Here is a 7816-nt window from a genome sequence, read left to right as displayed (position 1 = left end):
CAAGCAAGGGCTGGAGGTTGCTGTGAGCTGTGACACCACAGCATTCTACCAAGGGCAACAAAGTGAGACTCTGTCTCTAAAAAGAATTCCTTTCTGGACATGCTGAGTGTGAGATGTCTCCAAGTGATCCAAGTTGAGATGTCAAGTAGTTGTCGGATATGAGTCTGAAGCTCAGGGGAAAGCTCTCAGCCTTGACTCTAGGTCTGGAAGTCCTTGCTCAGGGTAAAGATGGTACTTAAAGCCTTGAGATGGAAAGAGATGAACAGGGAGTGTAGTCAAAGAAGAGAGACCCTAAAACTGAGTCTTGGGACAATTCAGGGAATGGAGAATTATGAAGATATGGCCAGTGTGGAGTGGAGGAGAGAGAAGAAAGTGAAGGAAGAAGGGTGCAATGGGGGAGTTATAATATTAGTAAATGGGGCTGTGTGTGTTCATCAGATCATAATCACAATTCAGCTAGGGCAGTGACCAAGGAGGCTGCCTTCCCCCAGCACCGTTTCTGTCTGCGTACTTCTAGCTGTGCGTGCTCAGAGTGGTCTGGGGAGGGGCAGGGCAGGGCCTTCAGTGCTCATTCCACACTGCAGCACTCCCTTTCATCAACCGTCCAACCTGCTAGAAGTATGGCCACTCACAAGTGCCTGCTGAGCGTGTGTGCATGTGCCAGGCCCTGGTCTAGTCACTGGGAGGAACAAGCCAGAGAAGGCTCATACGCTAATGAGGGTGGGTCAGACAATAAATAACCAACAAATAGATAAACAAGGCAATTTCTAACAGGTTGAGTGGCAAGAGTGACCTCCGTTGGTTAAAGTGATCATTAAGATTCTCTTTGAGATCAAGTGGCTAAGGTGCCAGCCACATACACCTAAGGTGGCGAGTTCAAATCCAACCCGGGCCCGCCAAAACAACTATGACGGCTGCAACCAAAAAATAGCTGGGCGCTGTGGCAGGTGCCTGTAGTCCCAGCTACTTGGGAGGCTGAGGCAGGAGACTCGCTTGAGCCCAGGAGTTGGAGGTTGCTGTGAGCTGTGATGCCACGGCACTCTACCCGCGGGGATAGCTTGAGGCTCTGTCTAAAAATAAATAAATAAATAAATAAGATCCTCTTTGAGTAGGTGGCTCTTTTTTTTTTTTTTTTTTTTGAGACAGAGCCTCAAGCTGTCCCCCTGGGCAGAGTTCCGTGGCATTACAGCTCACAGCAACCTCCAACTCCTGGGCTCAAGCGAGTCTCCTGCCTCCGCCTCCCAAGTAGCTGGGACCACGGGCGCCCGCCACAACGCCCAGCTATTTTTTGGTTGCAGCCGTCATTGTTGTTTGGCGGGTCTGGGCTGGGGATTCGAACCCGCCACCTTAGGTGTACGTGGCTGGTGCCTTAGCCGGTTGAGCTATAGGCGCCGAGCCGAGTAGGTGGCTCTTGAGCTGAGACCTGAATGATGAAAAGATGATTAGAAGATCTGGGGGAATATGGTTCTCACTGGAAGGAAAGCTTGCAGTGAAGGGGAAGAGAACCTGGTCAGCCTGGCTCCAGCTAGTCTGGGAGGGGAGGCAGAGCCACCACTCACAGGAGCTTGTTGGCCATGGTTGGGAATCTGGGTTCCATTCCAAGTGTGATGGGGAAGGCTTTGGCAGGTTTAAGCCAGAGGGGCTTGATCTGATTTACATTTCACAAATGTCACAGGGTTGGTCAGATGTACAATGGACTGTAGGGGGCAGAGTGGAGGCAGAGAAAAGAGGCTATCCTAGCTCTGGCCAGATGGCCTCTTAGCATAGGAGGGACCAGGATGCACCCTGGGGGCAGTCACATAATTTGGGCACTTCTTTGGGTCAAAGCCTGTACAAGGCAAACAAGGGCTGCTCATCTAAGACACGTTTGGGAGGCACAGTCCTTGTCCTCAGCTTATTTACTGTTTTCTTATAGGAAACTCAGACCACACAGTTAAAGGTGCCACATGAAATGAGTGCTCAAGGGGGAACCAGAAAAGGGGCAATTGGGGTACCTCTGGAAGTGATGACTTTAGAGCCTTCTTTAGGTAGAAGGGGCTTTCCATTTTCCAGCAGGAGGTAGAAGGTCTGGAATGTGCTCCCCCAACCCGGCTCAGAGCCCCATGTGGCTACCTGAGCTACATGGTCTAAGAACCTGGCTCCAGGCTCCATTTTCCCAGCTCATTGGGATCTGAGAAGTGGGTGAGTCAGGGGAGGTTCCTCCCAGAACGCTGTGTTCTGTGCCCAGAGTGACTCAGTACCTCATTCCCTCCCTCACGAGTGACCGCAGGGCCAATGCCTTAATGAGACTACACCTCACTCTTCTCATTTGGCTGGGACAATTGCCTGGTGGAGTTTTTGGCTCCCTGGGGGCAGGGCTCGTGTATGCAACTGTCCAGGTTTCTTGAGAGACAGTTAGTGTCCAGAGGCGCATAAAACCCTAAGGTCGATCCAAGGCCCCAGGCCCTCCCCGTGCATGGAAAGGGGGTTTAACGCCCATGCCTGTGCCCTCTAATTGCAGAGCCATTCACCTGCATTTTGTACGGAATACAGTTTAGCAAGCACTGATGTCTTGGAGGGTTTTCTTTTCTTTGGGACACCTACTTACTGTAAAAACTTGTTTAGGAAAAAATAAAAGCAACCACAGTAGGCCTTCAAAGTCAGTACAGAAGCTTTTGAGAGAGATAGCAAGCACAGAACTCCTTTTCTGGGGGGTCCTGAGCAGTTGCACGCCGGGGCTCCAGGGGCCACGACTGGGTGTTCTGCTCTCCTCGAGCAACCTAAAGCCTGCTCGGCTGCCCCCACAGAGCCAGCGGGCCGAGCATTAGTCCGGGTGGTGGGCTGCCGGGTGCTGGCTCTGGTCGCCGGGACGCGGGTTGCGCCTCCGCGCCGGGTACCTCCAGCGCACCGGGTCGCAGCTGCGCGACTCCGTTAGCTCCCCTGCATTAGCCCCGCAAACCCGTGTGGCGTTTGCGATTCCTGCCGCCTGGTTTCGCCACCTGGTTGGGACTCGGCAGGTGGACCAGGGAGGGCGCACTTTTATCCCTGCCGCGGACTCTCCCGGGGACCCTCCCCCGAGCCCTGGCGCGCCTCCGCGCCCCGCCCCGAGCCGGCAGCCAGCGCCCCCGAGTTACCTGCCCCTGGAAGTCACAGTCCTCAGCCCGGACTCTAACAGGGTGGATCCGGCGGAGCCCGCATTCCTAGGGGAGGGGTCCCCACCTAGAGGGTCGCGGATCAAGTTACCCGGCGAGAGGAGGAGGCAGCTGGAGGCCGAGTAAACAAGGGTAAAAAGTTGCATTTGGCTTTTTTTCCCCTTCCTTTCTTTTTAAAAAAATAATCGTGCTTCGACGCTAGTTGACTCGGGGACACGGCGTCGGCCCAGTTCCCGGGGCCCGACGGCCCCGGAGCGCTGTGCCAGGGCAGAGGCACCTTTCTGTCCCTGCATGCGGGAGTGGTGGGCAGGGCGGCTGGGCTTGCGGTGCCCCGCGCCGGCCGACGGCGACACCGGGCTGCTCCGGCGCGGGAAGCCGCAGGAGCCCGCCTCGGTGCATCGGGATCTGGAGCAACAACATTCACATCCATGCGCATAAATAAATCAATGAGCAGCTCTCCGCTGCCAGCGGCAGGGAAACCTCGGACTGATTAAACGCAGACGTGGGGTGCTTGCCAGGGCAGGAGGGCGGCGGGGCAAAAGGAACCGGCGTGGAGGCCGGCGGGAGGGGGAAGGGAAGCCGGGGCCAGGAGAAAAAGGGAAAAACCCAAAGCCACATTTAAAAAGCAGGGTTGGATTTTAAATGCCAACAGCCGGGAGGAGGGAAGGGGGCCCGGCCGTGGGCGCCGGGGCCGGCGGGCCACCCGGGGCAACTTTCCGGGCGGGAGGCGCGGCCGGAGGGGGCGGCGCCGGCGGCGGGAGGCGGGAGTCGGGGACCGAGGGGGAGTCACTTTAAAGGCTCTTTCTTACCCATAATGCTTTGTGGGGACGTTGACAAGTGGATCCAAGATGGCGTAGAAAGTAATGACAGGTAAGTCCTGACTTCCCCCTCCTCTGCTGCTGGGGCCGCTCCGCGAGGTGCCGGAGCCCTTCGGGGAGGGGACCCGACTCCCCTCCGGTATCCCGGGTTCCGAGCAGGGCGGCCTCGGGGCGGGCTGGGGTCCCGGGCGGCCCGCGGCGGGGCCTCGGAAGCGGGTGCTCTTCGAGGCGAGGCCCGGACGCTGGGGCTGTTTACAGCTTCTTCCCCTCGTCGGTCCCCTTCCCCTCCGCAGGGGGCCGCAGCGCCCTGGGCCCAGGCCGTGGAGGGGGCCTTGCAGGCCGGGGCCGAGAGCCTGCGGGAGATTTCTTCAGCCTTGTGTGCTCTAGGAGGGGAAGTCGAGCCTCGGTGCACGATCCCCTCCTCCGGGTCGCGGCTGGGGGTGGGGAGCATGCGGGCCTCCCACGCCCCGCTCGATTCCCCCTTCGGGACTGGGACTTCCAGCGCTTGGGGCGGGGGCCAGCGGGTGGGCTTCGGGAAAAGTGGGTCAGGGGTGCGCCCCCTCCCTCCCCCGCTGAGGGCACTCCGCTAAGATTCACTTTCTTCCCCCCTTTCCCCGCCCCCTCCTCGGAAATGCTCTTTGGCCCACAAGCACATCAACAAAAATACGGACAGACAATCTCTTCCTGGAGATTCCTTTAGGGTCCCCTTTTCAAGGGCTCGGAGACTACATTCTTATGTAGAGAACTTTGATTCCTCTCCTCCAAATTATTTGAGCTCTCTGCACCCTTACCTTTGCCGAAGATCCTTCAGACAGGGTTGGAAACCAGAGTTTTCTGATTCTTCTTAGATTGGGATCTTCACGTTTTGTTTGCAACTCAAAAATTGTTCTCCCTCCCAACTTACACTTTTCATGCAAACCATTAATGTAATAAAAAGTCTAACTCCAGAGACAGTGGATTCCTGGAGTGGGGTAAGGAGGGAGCTGTTCTTAATTTTGCCCTCTCTTAAACTCATGTTAATGAGGTCCTTCATTTCTTTGTCTTTCTTTTTTTTGAAAGTAAGGTCAGTCAGGGTTGAAAAAGATGACTTTGTTTATTTATTTTTTGGGACAGAGTCTCACTTTGTCACCTTCGGTAGAGTGCCCAGGCTTTACAGCTCACAGCAACCTCAAACTCTGGGACACAAGCGATTCTCTTGCCTCAGCCTCCCAAGAAGCTGAGACCACAGGTGCCTGCCACAAAGCCCCGCTGTTTTTTGGGGGGGGGGGGTGTCTGGTTCTTGCTCAGGCTGGTCTCCAACTCATAAACTCAGGCGAGCCACGCTCCTTGGCCTCCCAAAGTGCTAGGATTACAGGCGTGAGCCACCTCTCCTTGGCCCCAAAGATGACTATTATGTTTTTGATTTTAAGAGCATTTTTTTTTTCTATTTTAAAGTAAAAGAAATAGACATTTGCAATGCTGCACACTGTACCCTTTTGGTAACTTTTCCCATTTGAAATTTAGCTGCCCTTTCACTTCAGGTTGATAAAGTGTTTGCTACTGATAAAGTCTATTACTGGTATTGTATAGACACATCTTACTTTTCTATTTGCCTCAGGAATTGGATGAAGTAATTGATCACTAATGAACTACAGTGCTGGTGAGATGTGTAAGGTGAGACTGCAGTTAAAAATGATTTCCCTTTCTTCATTTATTTTAATCAACTTAAAGGGTGAGGCTGAAACTAATTCGATGGGACCATCTTTATTTTCCGAATATATCAGTCAAATGGGAATGGGTATGGGCAGGGGCAGGGCTGGGTTTAGAAAGGGAAAATATGTCCAGTGTACCAATCTTTCTAGTGGCTCCAACACACTCAGAATAGTGGAACTTATCCAGAGAATGTTATTTGCAGCTATTCTTGATCATTATCTTCACCAGGAGTAATTATAGTTTTCCTATTCAAATTTCCTTGTGTAACTTTAATTGGACGTCTTCATTTTGCCTGTGTTTGGGTTCCAATCACTTACTCCACATTTAGTATTAGTGTGTGTGGATTTTGTGTGTCCATAGTTTGTGGTACTTGTGTAAAGTACACCCTTTCCATCGGAAATAATCATTTTAGGCAAATGACTTGCTCCTGCTTTTATTTTCTGAAAAATGGCATAATATTTGTCTCTGATAATAACTTATTTTGAAATAAAACTGAGGGTGGTGAGTTCTGTTTAGCTTATTAGGGATGAGACTAGCTTGCCATTTCTTTTTGTTTGATCACAGGTGGTGTGTGAATTGAAAGCATTCTGTTTAATTGGTACTGCTTTGGATTTAAAAGATATTATTGATACGTTTGTGAATAGTTAGTATTCTATGGTAGAGAGAGGGAGGAAAGTTTGCTAATTTTGCATTTTTTTACAAGCACTTCTCTCAACCTTAAACATATTTTACTGTGATTTCTTTGTATGTAAAATGTAAGTAATAATGGCTAATTAGTTGGTTACTACAGGGTTTTTCCCCCCCTTTAACACCCGTTTGCCTCTGGATTTTGAAATCCTCTCCCAAGCTTTTCATATCTGTCACGACATCTGTCTAAGAAGAATGAGCTGTACTTTATTTTTTTCCTAGGTTGAGGCATGTAATTGACATTTTGCCTTAAAAACAAACAAACAAACAAAAATACCCCAAAAACTTGGGAAAGGAAGGTGGACATAAACCAAAATTCTTTTGTAAGTGCACAGACCACATTTGCTGTGTTTGAGACTGAGCAGTGCTTATGTGTATTACATATAATTGTTATTTTTATTTTTGGCAGGGCAAATGTGGATTTAAAAATTTATTTTCCGTTTGCAAGTGGAGGCATATTCATGCCTGAGACCTCCTAATTTGAACTTTTTATTTTTTGAAAACTATGGATAGCTTTGTGAAGAGGAATCAGTGATTTTTTTTTTTTTGCAGTTTTTGGCCAGGGCTGGGTTTAAACCTGCCACCTCGAGCATATGCGGCTGGCACCCTACTCCTTTGAGCCACAGGTGCCCAGTGATCTTTTTTTTGCTGATGGAGATATTCGTTTATAGTCTAAAATTGAATATTAAGTAGGTAATTTTTATTTATTTATTTATTTTTTTTGCGACAGAGTCTCACTTTGTCACCTTTTGGTAGAGTGCCATGGCATCATAGCTTACAGCAACCTCAAATTCTTGGACTCAGGTGATACTCTTGCCTCAGTTTTTCATTTATTAGTAGAGACAGGGTCTCATTCTTGCTAGGCTGGTCTCAAACTCGTGAGCTCAAGAGATCTGGCCACTTTGGCCTCCTAGAGTACTAGGATTACAGGTATGAGCCACCATGCCCAACTTAGAAGTAAGTAATCTTTTTTTTTTTTTAAATTTTTTGAGACAGAGTCTCACTATGTCACCCTCGGTGGAGTGCTGTGGCGTCCCAGCTCACAGCAACCTCCAACTCTTAGGCTTAAGCAGTTCTCTTGCTTCAACCTCCAAAGTAGCTGGGAGTATAGGCGCTTGCCACAGTGCCTGACTATTTTTTTGTTGCAGTTGTTGTTGTTTAGCAGGCCCGGGCCGGGTTCGAACCTGCCTGCCTCAGTGTATGTGGCTGGTGCCTAACCACTGAGCTACAGGTGCCCAGCCAGAAGTATGTAATCTTATATGACTAGTGTTGTTTGGTCTGAATTGTGTTAAGACATTTTCCACAGTTTTGGCTCGGCGCCTATAGCTCAACCGGTTAAGGCGCCAGCCACGTACACCTAAGGTGGCGGGTTCGAATCCCCAGCCCGTACCCGCCAAACAACAATGACGGCTGCAACCAAAAAATAGCCAGGCGTTGTGGTGGGCGCCTGTGGTCCCAGCTACTTGGGAGGCGGAGGCAGGAGACTCG

At 50.9% G+C, this 7816-nt stretch overlaps 1 protein-coding gene across 2 annotated transcripts in view; it reads left to right on the top strand.

The window, feature by feature from the left end:
* The first annotated feature begins 3945 nt into the window (after nt 1-3945).
* HELZ (helicase with zinc finger) overlaps nt 3946-7816 on the top strand; it is a 165485-nt gene continuing 161614 nt past the window's right edge. For both annotated transcript variants that reach the window (XM_012803215.2, XM_023511111.1), the window contains exons 1-2: nt 3946-4001; nt 5547-5602. The gene's annotated coding sequence lies outside the window, so the exon portion shown is untranslated. The remainder of the gene's footprint in view (nt 4002-5546; nt 5603-7816) is intronic.

This window comes from Otolemur garnettii, unplaced genomic scaffold (genome assembly GCF_000181295.1).
Source record: "Otolemur garnettii isolate 467f Iridium unplaced genomic scaffold, OtoGar3 scaffold00018, whole genome shotgun sequence".
Lineage (NCBI taxonomy): Eukaryota > Metazoa > Chordata > Mammalia > Primates > Galagidae > Otolemur > Otolemur garnettii.
The sequence above is the reverse complement of the archived record's forward strand: the minus strand, read 5'-3'. Positions and strand labels throughout refer to the sequence as shown.